Raw genomic sequence first — 15,319 nt, forward strand, 5'->3', positions numbered from 1 at the left:
CACTGGAGCCTTTCCAAGCATACTTGGACAATATAACATTTCCACACATACAACAATTGCTATGGACCAGAGGAACTACTGTCATAATTTTCAAACCAAATTATTATTATCATTATCATTATAATATTGTTTATACCCTGCCCATCTGGCTGGGTTTCCCCAGCCACTCTCTGTGTGGCGTCCAGCAAAATACAAAAAATAATAAAATGTTAGACATTAAAAACTTCCCTGAACAGGGCTGCCTTCAAATGTTTTCTAAAAGTTGTGTAAATCTTTATCTCCCTGACATCTGATGGGAGGGCATTCCACAGCCACTGCTGAGAAGGTCCTCTGCCTCTTTTCCAATGCAGACTGGAAAGGGATCTGCACTCTCAGCAGCAGTAGATTTCGGATGGCCTTGTCTGTTTTCAGACCCTCTTTGGACAGTTTCTAGCTTGAATGCAGTTCATTCAAAGTTGGAAAAATTAAGCTCAGCAAAACAAGATTACTGAATTTTTCAGAGTATAAGTATAATACAATGTTTCTTGCTAAAAAAAGTTTGTCAAAAATTGGGGGCTGTCCTTATACATGTACGGTGAATGCACAGGAGTTTGGGTTCTGGCGTGGGTGGCTCAGGTTCTAGTTCTGGTTCGGGCAGTCCAGGCTCGGGTTGGGTTCTGGCATGGATGTTTAAAATATTGATTTCTTAATTTGGGGTTCAGAAAAATAGAGACCATCTTATACATTGGGGCATCTTATACACAGTACTACCCTTGTTTAGAGGTGGAAGCTTTTCTTTTGTTAATTAATTGACCCTTAGCTTGAAAGGAACTTTATACATTCAGAAAAGAGCATAGAGGAAGGAAGAATCCTTGCACACTGAAAAGTAGCAGTCATTTTTAGGAGGAGGCTCGAACCCTTCTCCTTGACACACTAGCTTTCTTAGCATGAGGTTCCTGACTAGGCAAATGATTCATCCTAGCCATCCTTTCCTTGCATCCTGAAGTCATATAGTTCCATGAAGGCTGCATCATGGGTTTTTTGTAAATAGGTCCCAAATAACAGAACAGGAACTGTTGACCAGAAATAATACTACAGATTAAAACTGTTGCATACACAGGAAAGAGGGCAGGTTGGACTATTACACTCATCCTAAAGTGAAAAGGTGGGATGAAATTGGCTATCTGCAGGTGTTAATAGATGTGTGTTTCAATCTCTACTTGTCCTGTGGTTTATTGCTGTAGATCAAGCATGTCCAACAGGTAGATTGTGATCTACAGGGTGTTACTGGTAGATTTGGCCCCTCAGTGATCTCCCCCCTCCCCAAAAGGGGGGAAAAAAACACTGTGGCTTCCTGAAAATAGCTCAGCAACTTCGCCTTTCCCAAAAAAGCTGAACAACTCTAAAAAAAGCTGAACAACTTTGGACCATCCAACAACAATGGGTAGATCACTGCCACTTTTCCTATACTATGAGTAGATCACAGTCTGTAGACTATTGCATAGGTTTGACAGGAGACCTTCCACAATGAACTCTGCTGATCTTACTCTTGGTACAAGTCTGATCTCCAGATGTGTCCCGAAGGCATTCAGGAAACATCATGAGTTCCTCACACCTTGCATAAAGATCAGCATGTGTACATTTTGTTCCTAGTTGTCTTCTTTGGTAATCAACTCATAGCTGAGTAAGATTCCATGAACATGGTCTTAAGAGTGAGTCCGTAAGTGACTGTGGAGGCCAATTCTGGATCCACACATCCTTCCACACTGGAGATGTAAGTTTCCAGGTAGGAGTTGATCACAGTGAGGGTTTGCCAAATGTGCTTTCCTCTTAGCATGTTTCTCCCTTTTGTCCTGAGTTCAAGCATCTTCAAAGCCCATGACACCTTTGGTAAAGGCTGTTCTCCAACTGGAGCGCTCGCAGGCCAGTGTTTCCCAGTTGTCAGTGTTTATATTACATTTTTAAAGATTTGCCTTGAGGGTCTTCATACTACATTTTTTAAAGATTTTCCTTGAGAGAGTCTTAGTTGGCAACCAGCATTATGCTTTCCATTTTTAAGAATAGAGTAGTTGCTTTGGAAGATGATAATCAGGAATCCGAATAACATGACCAGTTCAACGAAGTTAATGTTGAAGAATCATTGCTTCAACACTGGTAATCTTTGCTTCTTCCAGTACACTGGCATTAGTTCACCTGTCTTCCCAATGTGTAAAAATTTTCAGTGACACTGTAGATGGAATTTTTCAAGGTGTTGGAGATGGCGCTTATAAATGGTCCAAGTTTCATAAGGATACAGTAAGGTTGGTAGTACAATAGCTTTGTAAACAAGCATTTTGCTTTCCCTGCAAATGTCCTGGTCCTCAAGCACTCTGCACTTCAATAGGGAGAAAGCTGCATTCACAGAGTTCAGGTGATGCTGGATTTCGGCATCAATGTTGGCCCTTGTGGAAAGATAACTACGCAGGGCGGAGAAGTGATTAACACTTTCCAACATGACACCGTTGAGTTGGATTTGTGGCACTGCAGAGTTGTTGTTTTGTGCTTGTTGGTGCAGCACTTTGGTTTTTTTGGATGTTGAGTGATAGGCTAAGCTTTTCATAAGCTTCTATGAAGATATTTAAGGTGGTTTGGAGGTCATCCTCTGAGTGTGCACACATTACGTTGTCATCAGTATACTGAAGCTCTATAAGAGAACTTACAGTAACTTTACTTTTTGCTTTCAGCCTACTCAGATTGAAGAGCTTTCCATCTGTTCGATACATGATTTCTACTCCAGTGGGCAGTTTCCCTTTGCCAAAGTGTAGGATCATGGCAATGAAAATAATAAACAGAGTTGGGGTTGTTTAACACCTGATCCCATTGTGAATGATTCACTTTGAGAGCCATTGTTATCTGCTGGTTGTTGCTGTCATATTATCATGGAGGAGCTGAATGATGTTTATACATTTATCTGGGCAGCCAATTTTCAGAAGGACAGTCCAGAGCATTACAATTTACAGTGCCGAAGGCCTTAGGTCAATAAACACCATATACAGGGGTTGGCTTTGCTCTCTGCATTTTTCTTGAAGTTGTTGAGCGGTGAAAATCATGTCCACTGTCCCCATAGAAGTCCTAAAACCATTTTGGGATTCAGGAAGGGTAGCCTTGGATATTGTTAGGTTTGCTAAGATCCTTGCAATAATTTTGCTGGCTGCAGCAAATAAAGAGATGCCTTGATAGTTTCTGCAATCCGTTCTATCACCTTTTTTAAAGAAACTGATAATTTTGGCATCCCTAAAATCTGCTGGAATCTCCTCTCCCAGATTTTTTCGATGAGCTTGTGAAGTTGTGTAAGTTCAATTCTTCCCACTTTGAAGACTCATCAGGTATCTCATCAGGTCCTCTGGCTTTGTTGTTTTCTCATTTGGTTAATAGCTGTGCACAACTCCCAGATTTGGAGATACTAAGCTGATCTCTAATTTGTTTTTGTGGAATTTGTAACCTCAGCAACTATGGGGGAGCTGCAGTTAAGGAGATGCTGGTAATGTTCTTTCCAGTGCTTCTTTGTCTTTTAGAAGTGTGGTACCATCTGTTGAGCGTAGGGGGCGTATGCCATGATTTATTGGCCCATAGATGGTCTTTGTGGCAAAGCCTACTCCGTGTATTTAACATTCTTGTTCTGGTAGGCCTTTCCAGAAGAATGTGTAGCCTCCTTTTTGTTCCTTCAGTTGTCACTCTCCTGCTCTTGAAACTCATTCTTGAAGCACTGCCATAACAATGTTAAAACGTCGCAACTCTCTTGCTTTTTTTTAATGGGGATATTTCAGGTTCTACTTTGGCCAGCAGGGGGTACCAGAGCCTCGAGAACAAAATCTAGTTCCCTTCCCTTCCAGCTGTGGAGTAAGGTGGGATTCTGACTGCTAGGGTAAGGAAACTGGTGTGATTTGAGTCTTACCAAACACAGTCATTTGCTCAGGTGCAAGTCCAGGGAAGGTGGAGGGTGTGTGTGGTAAAAGCAAAGGAAGAGCAGTGCCTATTGAAACCACTGTGGAGCCAGCCTGGGCACAACTGTGCATTAGGTAGTTCCTTCTTTAGTTTATGTGGGACATGGGTGGCGCTGTGGGTTAAACCACAGAGCCTAGGACTTGCCAGTCAGAAGGTCAGCGGTTTGAATCCCCGCGACGGGGTGAGCTCCCGTTGCTCAGTCCCTGTTCCTGCCAGGGAACCTAGCAGTTCGAAAGCACGTCAAAGTGCAAGTAGATAAATAGGTACCGCTTCGGCGGGAAGGGAAACGGCGTTTCCGTGCGCTGCTCTGGTTTGCCAGAAGCGGCTTAGTCATGCTGGCCACATGACCCGGAAGCTGTTTGCCGGCTCCCTCGGCCAATAAAGCGAGATGAGCGCCACAACCCTAGAGTTGTCCGTGACTGGACCTAATGGTCAGGGGTCCCTTTACCTTTACCTTTTCTTTAGTTTATACCCCTCTGGGGGGAACAGTCTCTTAAGTGCCAAGACAGACAGAGCCCAGATTGAGACCCACAACTAGTGATGTTAAATTCTCGAGAATAGTCTTTAAATGTACACACCTCATTAATCGAGAATATTCTCGAGAATATTCTCGATTAATGAAGTGTGTACATTTAAAGCAGCTGTGTAGATGACCCAGAATTTACAGTTTGTGGATGATATTCTCCGGAGAATTTTCTAGCAGAGAATATTCTCACCCCACCTCACTACCCACAACTGCCTCTAGGCACAGCAGGATCCTGGATGCTGTGGAAGGGGTTTATCCAGGGGTTTCCCTTACCATTTCACCCCCTGAGGTGAAACGAGAATATGCTGCCCTGTGCATGCACTGCACCCCTACCCCTTTGCCAAAGCCTCACTTACTGGGGTCATGCAGCTGTGGCTTCCAGGTTCTGGAGAGAACTTGCAAGAGCCCTCTGAGATTGTGAGAACCCTGGGAGATTGTCAGGATGCATCTCTACAATCTCGAGGGGCTCTTGCATGATCTCGCTGGATTCTGGAAGCTGCAGCAGCCACTTCTCCATGCTTCTCTTCTGGCGGTGGCAGGAAACAACTGTGTAGCAGAGATTGCCAAGTAAAAGCTAGCACACACCATGCACTCACAGTAATTACATTGGCTACAAGTTGTGCACTCTCTGAGCCCAGAGAGAGTTATTTGCTTTCAAAGTCCTTGTTGTGCCAAAGTCCACAAGGTACGTGCTAAGTCTAGCTGCTTTCAAAGTCCTGCAACTTTCAGAGTTCTCTGAGTCCAGACATCTTTTAAGTTGTCCAACTTCTTTCTGGTGAACGCTTCTCTTCACAAAGTTTTCTAAATATTTCCAACAAATTCTCCTACAGGGAAATGCCGTAACTTGAGCCCTTTACATACCCAGCTCTATGTGCTTATCTGCACAGCAACACAGTAAAGACAAGAGTTACAAGAGTCTGCAGCTGCACCTGCACCGTGTGGGGGGAATCATTTCTGCCCACTCAAGTGAAATTAACATTTTTTCACTTTCCCCCTCCCTCCCTTCTTGAAAGGAGCCTTTCCCCAACTAAACTGCACCTGGTGCGTGTGTGCAGCTCTTACTTGAAAGTGCTGATGGGGTAACAGGCTTTGCTTAGTGTGCTTTTGGGACTTGCTAGTGATCATGAAGGTGCTCATGTCTGCCAACTGCTTCTTTCCCCTGGACCAAATGCAGAGGTTGTACGCTTTGGGCTTTCTTTGACATTGCCTGCATGATCTCTAAACATCCAGAAGTGGAACATTGCTCCAGGATTGGCCAAGTCAGGAGGTGTGCCTGGGGATTCTGCTGTGGTCACTGCTGCCACTACTGCTGAGCATTGGCCCTCAAGCCTGATAATCATGTGATCCTCTAAGCTGATCTGAGGATCATAGGCTGGCTTACAATATAAAAACACAAAAATATGTACCATAACAGAGGAGGCACATGAAGAAGGGCCTCAGATGATAATCAACAGCTTAATAACTCTACTTAAAAACTTCCAAGGAGCGAGAATCCACAATGTTCCCCAGACCTTAAACTTTATTATGAATCAGCAGCTTTTTGCTGGCTGAAAGAATGGCCGCTTCTTGGAAACACAGACATTTTGGACTTAGAAGGTTTTAATAATGTATTTGGATGGCATGCATATTTGTGGTATGATAAGGTCAAAGCACATAAAGCATTTAAAAAATCATATTGTCAGGAAAGCATTGTTTAATGTCTGGATAAGATATAAGGATCTATTGGAAAATAAAACCCCAAGGTGGCTGTCACCGATGGAAGCGAAAGCACAGAAAAAGCTCAATATGGAGGCCAAATGGCCGAAATATTGGGAAATTCTGGAACAAGAGGGAGATAGATTGAAACTGCAGAGTTTTGAGAAACTAAAAAACAAAGTGCGAGATTGGCTTCATTATTATCAGATAATGGAGGCATATAATTCGGACAAGAAAATTGGCTTCCAGGTGGAAAAATCAAAATTAGAAACAGAACTGTTAGAACCCAAAACTAAGATTTTGTCAAAGATGTATAACTTGCTGTTGAAATGGAATACTCAGGATGAAACGGTGAAATCTGCTATGATTAAATGGGCACAAGATGTTGGACATAACATAATGATGGCTGACTGGGAACAGTTATGGACCACAGGTATGAAGTTTACGGCATGTAATGCCTTAAGAGAGAATATTATGAAAATGATATACAGGTGGTACATGACACCAGTCAAGCTTGCAAAAATCTATCATTTGCCCGATAATAAATGTTGGAAATGTAGAGAAACTGAAGGTACATTCTATCACCTTTGGTGGACGTGCCCAAGGATTAAGGCTTTCTGGGAGATGATTTATAATGAAATGAAAAAGGTATTTAAATATACCTTCTTGAAGAAACCAGAGGCCTTCCTCCTGGGCATAGTCGGCCAATTGGTGCCAAAGAAGGACAGAACTTTCTTTATGTATGCCACAACAGCAGCAAGAATACTTATTGCAAAATACTGGAAGACACAAGATTTACCCACCCTGGAAGAATGGCAGATGAAGGTGATGGACTATATGGAATTGGCGGAAATGACTGGCAGAATCCGAGACCAGGGAGAAGAGTCGGTGGAAGAAGATTGGAAGAAATTTAAAGACTATTTACAGAAATACTGCAAAATTAATGAATGTTAGAATGATGTCAGAATGAAGTTAAGTGGTTTTAGCAGCAATGTCATAAAGGTGTATGTAAAAATGGATTGTTAATAGGTGAGAATCCAAAGCTATAATATATTAAGTTAAAGGATTAAGACAAAAACAAAGAGGGAAAGGAATTGCTGAATTAACCAACTGAACTGGAATACAAAAAAGGGAGGTGAGAGGAGGTCAGGGAAGCAAGGAAATGAAATGTAAGGTACGGAAAGATTGATTTGTTTTTAAGTGTTTTTTATTTTATTTTTTTCTGTATTTTGTATTTTGTATTTTTTTCCTTTTTTCTTTTTTCTCTTGTTTCTTTTCTTTTTATCTATGTAATCTTTTGTTTCTGAAACTTTAATAAATATCATTTAAAAAAAAAAGAGAGAATCCACAACGTTCCAAGGGAGTCCATTCCACTGTTGAACAGCTCTTATCATTAGAAAGTTCTTCCTGATGTTTATTCAGAATCTAATTTCTTGTAATGTGAAGCCATTGCTTTGGTCCTACCCTCCAGATCAGGAGAAAACAAGCTTGCTCAGTCTCCTATTTGACAGATTTAAAATGGATTCCAACCCATCCATTACCACTGATGTCTCTGGATTTTTACATTGGGCTGGGGTGAGGCCCTGGGTGGGACCCTCTGGCAGAAAGGAAAGCTTAGCTAGGAGAGGGATTCTAGTCCAGAGCCATTTCCCTTTCCCACCGGAATGTCTCAATGGCTGGAAATAAATTACCATGAACCATGCTGCTTTAATCACCCATCCCTACTCCCATGGCATTGCTAATCACAAACAGTGAAATGTTGAACTTCGTTTGGGAAAACAGTAGTGGAGAGATGGAATTGGTCAAACGCTGTAAGTGTAAAGCTGCAGGAAAGGGGAAATCCCCACCTTTCCAGGGCATGCTGATGAGGAGGAGATTGTGGAATCGGGGTGTGCTGCCCCTGTCCCTGCAGTCCTGTGAATCTGGAGCTGGAGAGTGTGTGATCTTTTGACTAAGCACAGTGCTTGCGAGTTGTGGAATATCTGCTCCTCTGAATGGGGACACTGAGCTGGGTATCTGACTTCTAGCCAGGCAAGGAGAGCTGGGGGTCTCCTTGAGTTGAGCTGTAGATTGGTTACTATGGAGACTGGCTAATGAAGCCCTTGGCAGCAGCTGCCTTTGACGATGAGCGCATCCCCTGATTCAGAAGCAAAAAGCAATTACAGCTGTGTGTGTTTGCACGCGCGTGCGCAAGCACGTATGGGCAGGAGGAAGATGAGCTCCAAGCTGATGCAGCTCTTTTGTGGTGGGAGGGGGCAATGCTCAGTGAGTCAGAGGTCTCCCTCAGCATGTCAAAGGGCTTGCCAGGCCCCACCACAGGCAAAAGAAAATGCAGGATTTTGCATCTCTGATAGAGAGCCGGAGTCGGCTGTAAAGAGATCACAACAATGGAACCATACTTCGCTATGCACATGGCTTCCCGAATCCCCCCTGGAATATAAATTTTAAGCCTCTCCTGGCACTCCTGCCAGTACAGAGCTGCTGTTACTGCACACGTTGGCAGCCTCCTCACCACTCTTTCAGAGCTGTGCTTTTGTGCCTTTATTAAATGGGTCACCATAAAACATCCAGGTGCCAAAGGTCCTTGGCTTCTTCAATGCTTGGATGATTTCCTTTACAGGCTGAGAAGAAAAATGACCCGTCAGAACCACTGGCCTTTTGTCTTGTTTCCTTACAGCCATATGCTTCTTAAGGGATCCGTGGGGCTGGCCAGCAAGCAAGGGCCACAGTCAGCCGTAGGTAACCATCAGACTTGATTCCAGTGGCGTAGTGTGGGTTGCCAGTGTCCGGGGCCACATGGAGGGATGGGGTAGGTGGGAGGGAGGGAAACAGGTGGAATACTCATACACATTCAACTGCCTAAGGGAATCCATGTGACCCAGGAGATTGCAGCTGCAGAGATACGAAGTCATTCCATGATCTGAAGAGATCACTTCTTGATTTGCATGGAGAAGCCATTTTCAATGGAGACCAGCAATGGAAACATGCAGCTGTATTGAGGCAGCACCAGGTGTTGAAATTTTGTGCCCCTAACAATTTTACACCTGGGGCAAATGCCCCTGTGATCCCTTCCCATGATATGCCACTGCTTGATCCAAAGCTTTGACTTTTGCACAATTGCCCCTTCAGCAATTTCATTTCATTCATTCTGCCAGAAAAACCAATGGTAAGCAAAAGTGTAATGTAAGAAGAGCCCTGCTGGATCAGGCCAATAACGCATCTAGCCCAGCATCCTGGTCTCACAGTGGCCAACTGGATGCCCCAAAGGGAAACACACAAGCAGGAACTAAGCACAAGAGAACTCCCCCCACCCCTGGTTTCTATGAACTGGTATTCAGAAACATTACTGCCTCTAGAAGTAAGACTTTTCCTTTATTGTTTATTTATTTGATTTCACAAAATCTAGGCACCACTTGATTGTAAATAAAACACACACACACACACACACACACACACACACACACCAAAGCAGTTTCCAAAAGCAATAAAATCATCACAAAGAAAAAGGAACAATAATTTAAGACTATTGAAAAGTTAAAATAACAATAGACCGAAAACAGATTAAAACCCTTTTTTCCCCTACCACACTTAATTTTATGCACTTCTACCAAGTTGACATATAAAACTCTAGAACTGATTAAGAACGTGCCAGATTCCTCCATAGAATCATGCAGGTGTTTAAGCAACCACATTCATACCTATGATGCCAGGCACATTCATCACTGTGGCTGCTGTGGGGGGGGGGGGGAATAGAGCAGCCATGGAAATGTCTCTGGACTCCCTTCTATATGACAGCCCCTCTACACACATATACAAACATGTGGAGAAATTTGTCAGGGTGACCTGGCTCTGAGAGAGCAAACAGTTCAAGCTGTTTCAAAAAGGAATCCATACAAATAAGAAGGCAAGCCAAGGAAATGCCACGTGGGTGGCCGAAATCAGATGTCAGACGAGCCAGGAGCCTTTGTGTAGCAGAGAACAGCACTGAAGAATGTATCCCAAGTGATGCAGCATTGATGAAAGGGCAAAGGCCTTCTTGTGTGTGGGAGGATGTTCAGCCAAAATCACGAATGCATGATTATTAGTCACAAACAGGGGCAATGGCACCATGGAGTTTCAGAACCTGTATAGAGAAGACCTTTATAGTGGGGATATCATAGTCATACCCCCAAACCTAGTGGTGGGATCAGACAATGGACTAATCTGCACCTCTTCCTTCCTGTCATTACTCACCCTTTTCCTTACCTGCAATGAGGTCTGATGTCTGTAAGCTCTCCTCCAGATCGCACATGCCATTTTGAACTGGACTACGGACTTTTATAAAGTTTAAGAATTATTGCCTGCCTGATTTTCATGTTGAATTCTGGCAAGACTTTACTGATATGATGAACCTTTTTGTTTTCTTGTTTTACTTAAAGAGGCTGAGATTGATTGCTTGGTTAAGAGGGAAACCTAAAAAGGGAGAAGATAATTCAAGTCCCCCTAATGCAACATTGGATATCTAGAAGGCTATGCAAATTTGCCCTAATAGCTTCTACAGATAAGCTGAGCATGGGTGGTGATTTTTGTGGGACATTATTGCAGTCAAGCCTGCAATTCATGTTTTGCCATATGCACACATGAAGAGGCTGAGGCTCATAGAGGTTTTCTGAAAGAACAACAACAACAACAACAACAACAACAACAACAACAACAACAACAAACTGCTGGAGAGAACTCTGTGAGATCACTTCCTTTGTCTGCCTTGGCAAGAAGTTGTGACACTACAGCCTGCCTGCCAGCCTGCCTGCCTTCCCCTCTCTGTCTCTTTCTTCATCATGCTTCCAAATTGACCAGCTCCAACACTTGAACTTTCATCTTGTATTTCCTTTTACTATACAAAGTTATTATTGTACTTTGCCAGATCTTAACCTATTACAGTATTTGTAAGAATGGATTCCAAATACAGTGGTACCTCAGGTTAAGAACTTAATTCGTTCTGGAGGTCCGTTCTTCACCTGAAACTGTTCTTAACCTGAGGTACCACTTTAGCTAATGAGGCCTCCCGCTGCCACCACGCGGTTTCTGTTCTCATCCTGAAGCAAAGTTCTTTTAAAAAAAAATAAAAAATCATTTTTATTAGCAATCTCAACATACATAAATAAATTCTTTGTTTTTCTTGGCAGGACTTGTCCTACAGTCCCTAACAAAAATGCTTCTGGTTTCTTTACAAATGTCATTTTAAACATTTTTCCAATTCATTATACAGTGGTACCTCTGGTTGCGAATGGGATCCGTTCCAGAGGCCTGTTCGCAACCTGAAAAGAACACAACCCGCGCCTGCACGTCTGCCATGCGTGGGTCATGATTCACCACTTCTGTGCATGCGCGTGATGTCATTTTGCCTGCCTGTGGATGCGCAAGTGGTGAAACCCGGAAGTAAGCCGTTCTGGTACTTCCGGGTCGCCGCGGGACGCAACATGAAAATGCTCAACCTGAAGCAAACGTAACATGAGGTATGACTATATATCATTTCCCTTTTAAAAAAAATTTCTCTGCATTCCCACCACATATGATAAAAGGTCCCTGCTTTTTCTTTACATTTCCCACATATATTTGAGCCGGTTTTATAAATTTTTGCGGTCTGTACTGGTGTAATACACCATCTATACATCATTTTCATGTAATTTTCTTTCAAGAGAGAACAATCTGTAAATTTCAAGTTTATTTTCCACAATTTTCCCCAGTCTTCAAATTGTATATTATGTCCTATATCCTGTGCCCATGTGATCATAACCGCTTTGAGCTCCTCATCTTTTGTTTCCCATTCTAGCAAAATATTATAGGCTTTCTTCAACAGCTTCAATTCTTCTTCTATAACTTCCTTTTGAAATCTAGAAGTTGTATAACTAAACCCTTTCTTATTATCCTCCTTGTACATCTCATGTAGTTGTCTGTAATGTAACCAACTCTGAAAATGATCTTTAATTTCCCAGTAAACTTTTAACTTCCATCTCTCTTCTTGATCCTTCAGCAAATCTCTGTATGTAGGCCACTTCCCTTTTTTGCCAAGCAGTTTGAGTAATGAAGCTTCAATTGGTGATAACCGCCATGGTGTTTTTTTGTTCTATTAAGTCTTTATATCTCTCCCACACCCTTATTAGTGATTTCCTAATTATATGATTGTAGAATCCTTTGTGGACTTTCACTTTCCCATACCATAAGTATGCATGCCATCCAAATCTGTTATCATGTCCTTCCAAATCTAATGCTTCCTCCTTTCCAGTTTTATCCAGTCCCTAATTCATACCAAACATGCAGCCTCTTAGTATAATTTGAGGTCTGGGAGGGCAAACCCACCTCTTTCTTTTATATCTGTAAGTATCTTATGTTTAATCCTTGGCCTTTTGCCCCCCCCCCCGACAAACTTTGAAATATTCTTCTGCCATTTTTTGAGGCAATCATCTTTCACCATTACTGGGACTGTCTGGAACAGAAAAAGCATTTTTGGCAATACATTCATTTTTACCGCTGCTATTTTTCCTAAATTTCTAAATTCCTTTTTATCTCAGACCACACTTTTTCATAATTGTCTTTGTAAACATTTATGTTTTTTGCTGTTAACTATATCCCTAAATATTTTACTTTTTTATGAACTTCTATCTCAGTGCTTTGCATCAACTCTTTTTTCTCTTCTTCCTTCAAATTTTATACTAATAGCTTAGTATTATTTCTGTTTAATTTAAATCCTGCCACTTCCCCAAATTCTTGAATCTTTTCTATCACTCTACTGAAGCAAAGTTGTAAACCCAAGGTACTATTTCTGGGTTAGTGGAGTCTGTAACCTGAAGTGTCTGTAACCCGAGGTACCACTGTATCATTGAATTTGTCCATTGCAAGTCTGCGTTTATGTGCAAGTTGTTAATATGTTGCAAGTTTGTATAAGTTTCCAATCCAATCATAGAAGTGAGCCGCATTTTTCTTTTTCCAATTCATCAGTATCAGTCTTTTTGCTGTGGTAGGGGCACAGAGAGTCCACTCATATTGTCCTTTTGTAAGGTTCTACCTTGTACTTTTGTAACTTAGATAGTAGATTTAAACTTTCCTTCATTCTGCTACTGTAACTACTGCTTCAAGACCTAGATTAAGTAAGTAAACACTACTTTTATTCACAAAACAATGTGTGTGTGATTATTGTTTTTAAGGGGGAGAAAAGGGGTAATACCAGGAAAATCCAGTCTGCCTTACAGTATCCTGGATTATTGTTTGCAGAAGGTTAAATCAACCTTGTCTTAGCTTCCAAGTTTAAGCAGCAAAGGATGGTATTCTGCTGATCTCACAAACATGAGCAAGGAAGGATAATAACGAAGCAATATAACCTCTCCTAGTGTCAAAACCCATTCCTACAGTTTTTACTCTGCTTAAATAGGTATTTGCATTCTCACACAAGTGAGAAGAGGAAGGATAATTAATAAATAAAATATCTTCTCCTACTCAACCAAATCCATTCAACAAAGTGCAAGGCAGAGAGGCAGGGAGAAGCTGGAAGAAGAAGAGGGAAAAGTGGGAGTGTGGACTTTGGTGGTAAAAGGAAAGTTAAGTCCAGTCAAAGGCAACTTTGGGGTGCACACTCATCTCGCTTCAGGCCGAGGGAGTTTGTCCACAGACAGCTTTCTGGGTCATGTGGCCAGCATGACAAAACCACTTCTGGTGGAATGGAACACCGTGACAGAACTCAGAATGCACGGAAACACCGTTTACCTTCCTGCCGCAGCGATACCTATTTCTCTTGCACTGGTGCGCTTTCAAACTGATAGGTTGGCAGAAGCTGGGACAGAGCAATGGGAGCTGACCCTGTCACAGGGATTCGAACCACCGACCTTCTGTTTAGCAAGCCCAAGAGACTCAGTGGTTTCTCTGAACTTCAGGTGGTGCTAGAATCAGAGATGGAAGGAAGGATCCCCAAGGAGAGCTTGCCCAGCAACTCTCCTTATCCACCAAGATAAAACTATGCAGAACAGAAAACAAAGGAGAGATCTATCTATGGCTACTAGACATGATGACTACGCTCTGCTCTCCACAGTTGGAAGCAGCAGGCAGCAATGCTTCTGAACAGCAGTTGCCTTAAACCACAGGACAAGTGAGTGCTCTTGTGCCCAGGTCCTGATTGCTGGTTTCCCACAGGTATCTGGCTGGGCACGGTGAGAACAGAATGCTGGACTAGATAGGCCATTGGCCTGATCCAGCAGGCTCTTCTTATGGTTGCTGCAAACCAAGGGCAAGCTGGTGGCTGAGGTTTACAGGATGCCCCATGAGAGAGGAGCCAGGACCACCTTTGTGGCCTCCTTGCCAGGGAAAAGTCAAACATGCTCTCCTGTGTTCTAACCAAACTACAAGTCTCTGAACTGACCCAAATTTCCAGCACTTGGGTGTGAATGTTCTGAGAGGTTATTTTTAAAACAATCTGCTAATTAGTTGCTGAATGCTGCTTAAGAAAAAGTAGTGAAAACAAGTCCAGACTGTGTGTCATATTGAGACCTGCTTGTCTAAAAAAGGTGTTGGTGACACAAAGGCAAGAGGTACCTGCTGTGTCACATATGAGTTTGCTCTTTTCTGTAGAGGTCCCAGTGCCAGCCCAGCCCCTGCTATGATCGTGTGATGGCAGACAGAACCACTATGGGGAGGACCCTGTCCCAGATGATGCAGCCACAAGCAAGCCCATGGATTTCACTGGGAAGGGCCCCATAGCACTATCTGGGGTTCTGACATTATTTCATGGGTGGCTCTCACATGGTTTACAAATCTAATATTTGCCTTCCCCATGTATGTGGAACATTGTCCTTGACCCCATAGTGGCAGCCAGCCAGCCAGCCAGCCAGCCAGCCAGCTGTGGAGTTCTGAGGAGCTGCTCCACTCAGAAGAAATCTCCATTGCCCACAACCCAGCCATGGCCCACAATCCAAGGGGGTGCAAAGAGCAGGAAAGTCACTGACACATTCCCGAGCCAAGGGGAACTAGGAGCACAGTTTGCATCATCTACTGGCCTGGGACTCTGTCTTGTTTCCTTTCAATGGAAGCAGAAAATCTGAAGCAGTTTTGTTGGATGATTTGGACAAGGTGCTTTGCCTGTAGGCTCAAGCCTTTCCACCACCATTG

Source organism: Podarcis pityusensis (assembly GCF_964106645.2).
Source record: "Podarcis pityusensis genome assembly, chromosome: Z".
NCBI classification, from domain to species: domain Eukaryota; kingdom Metazoa; phylum Chordata; class Lepidosauria; order Squamata; family Lacertidae; genus Podarcis; species Podarcis pityusensis.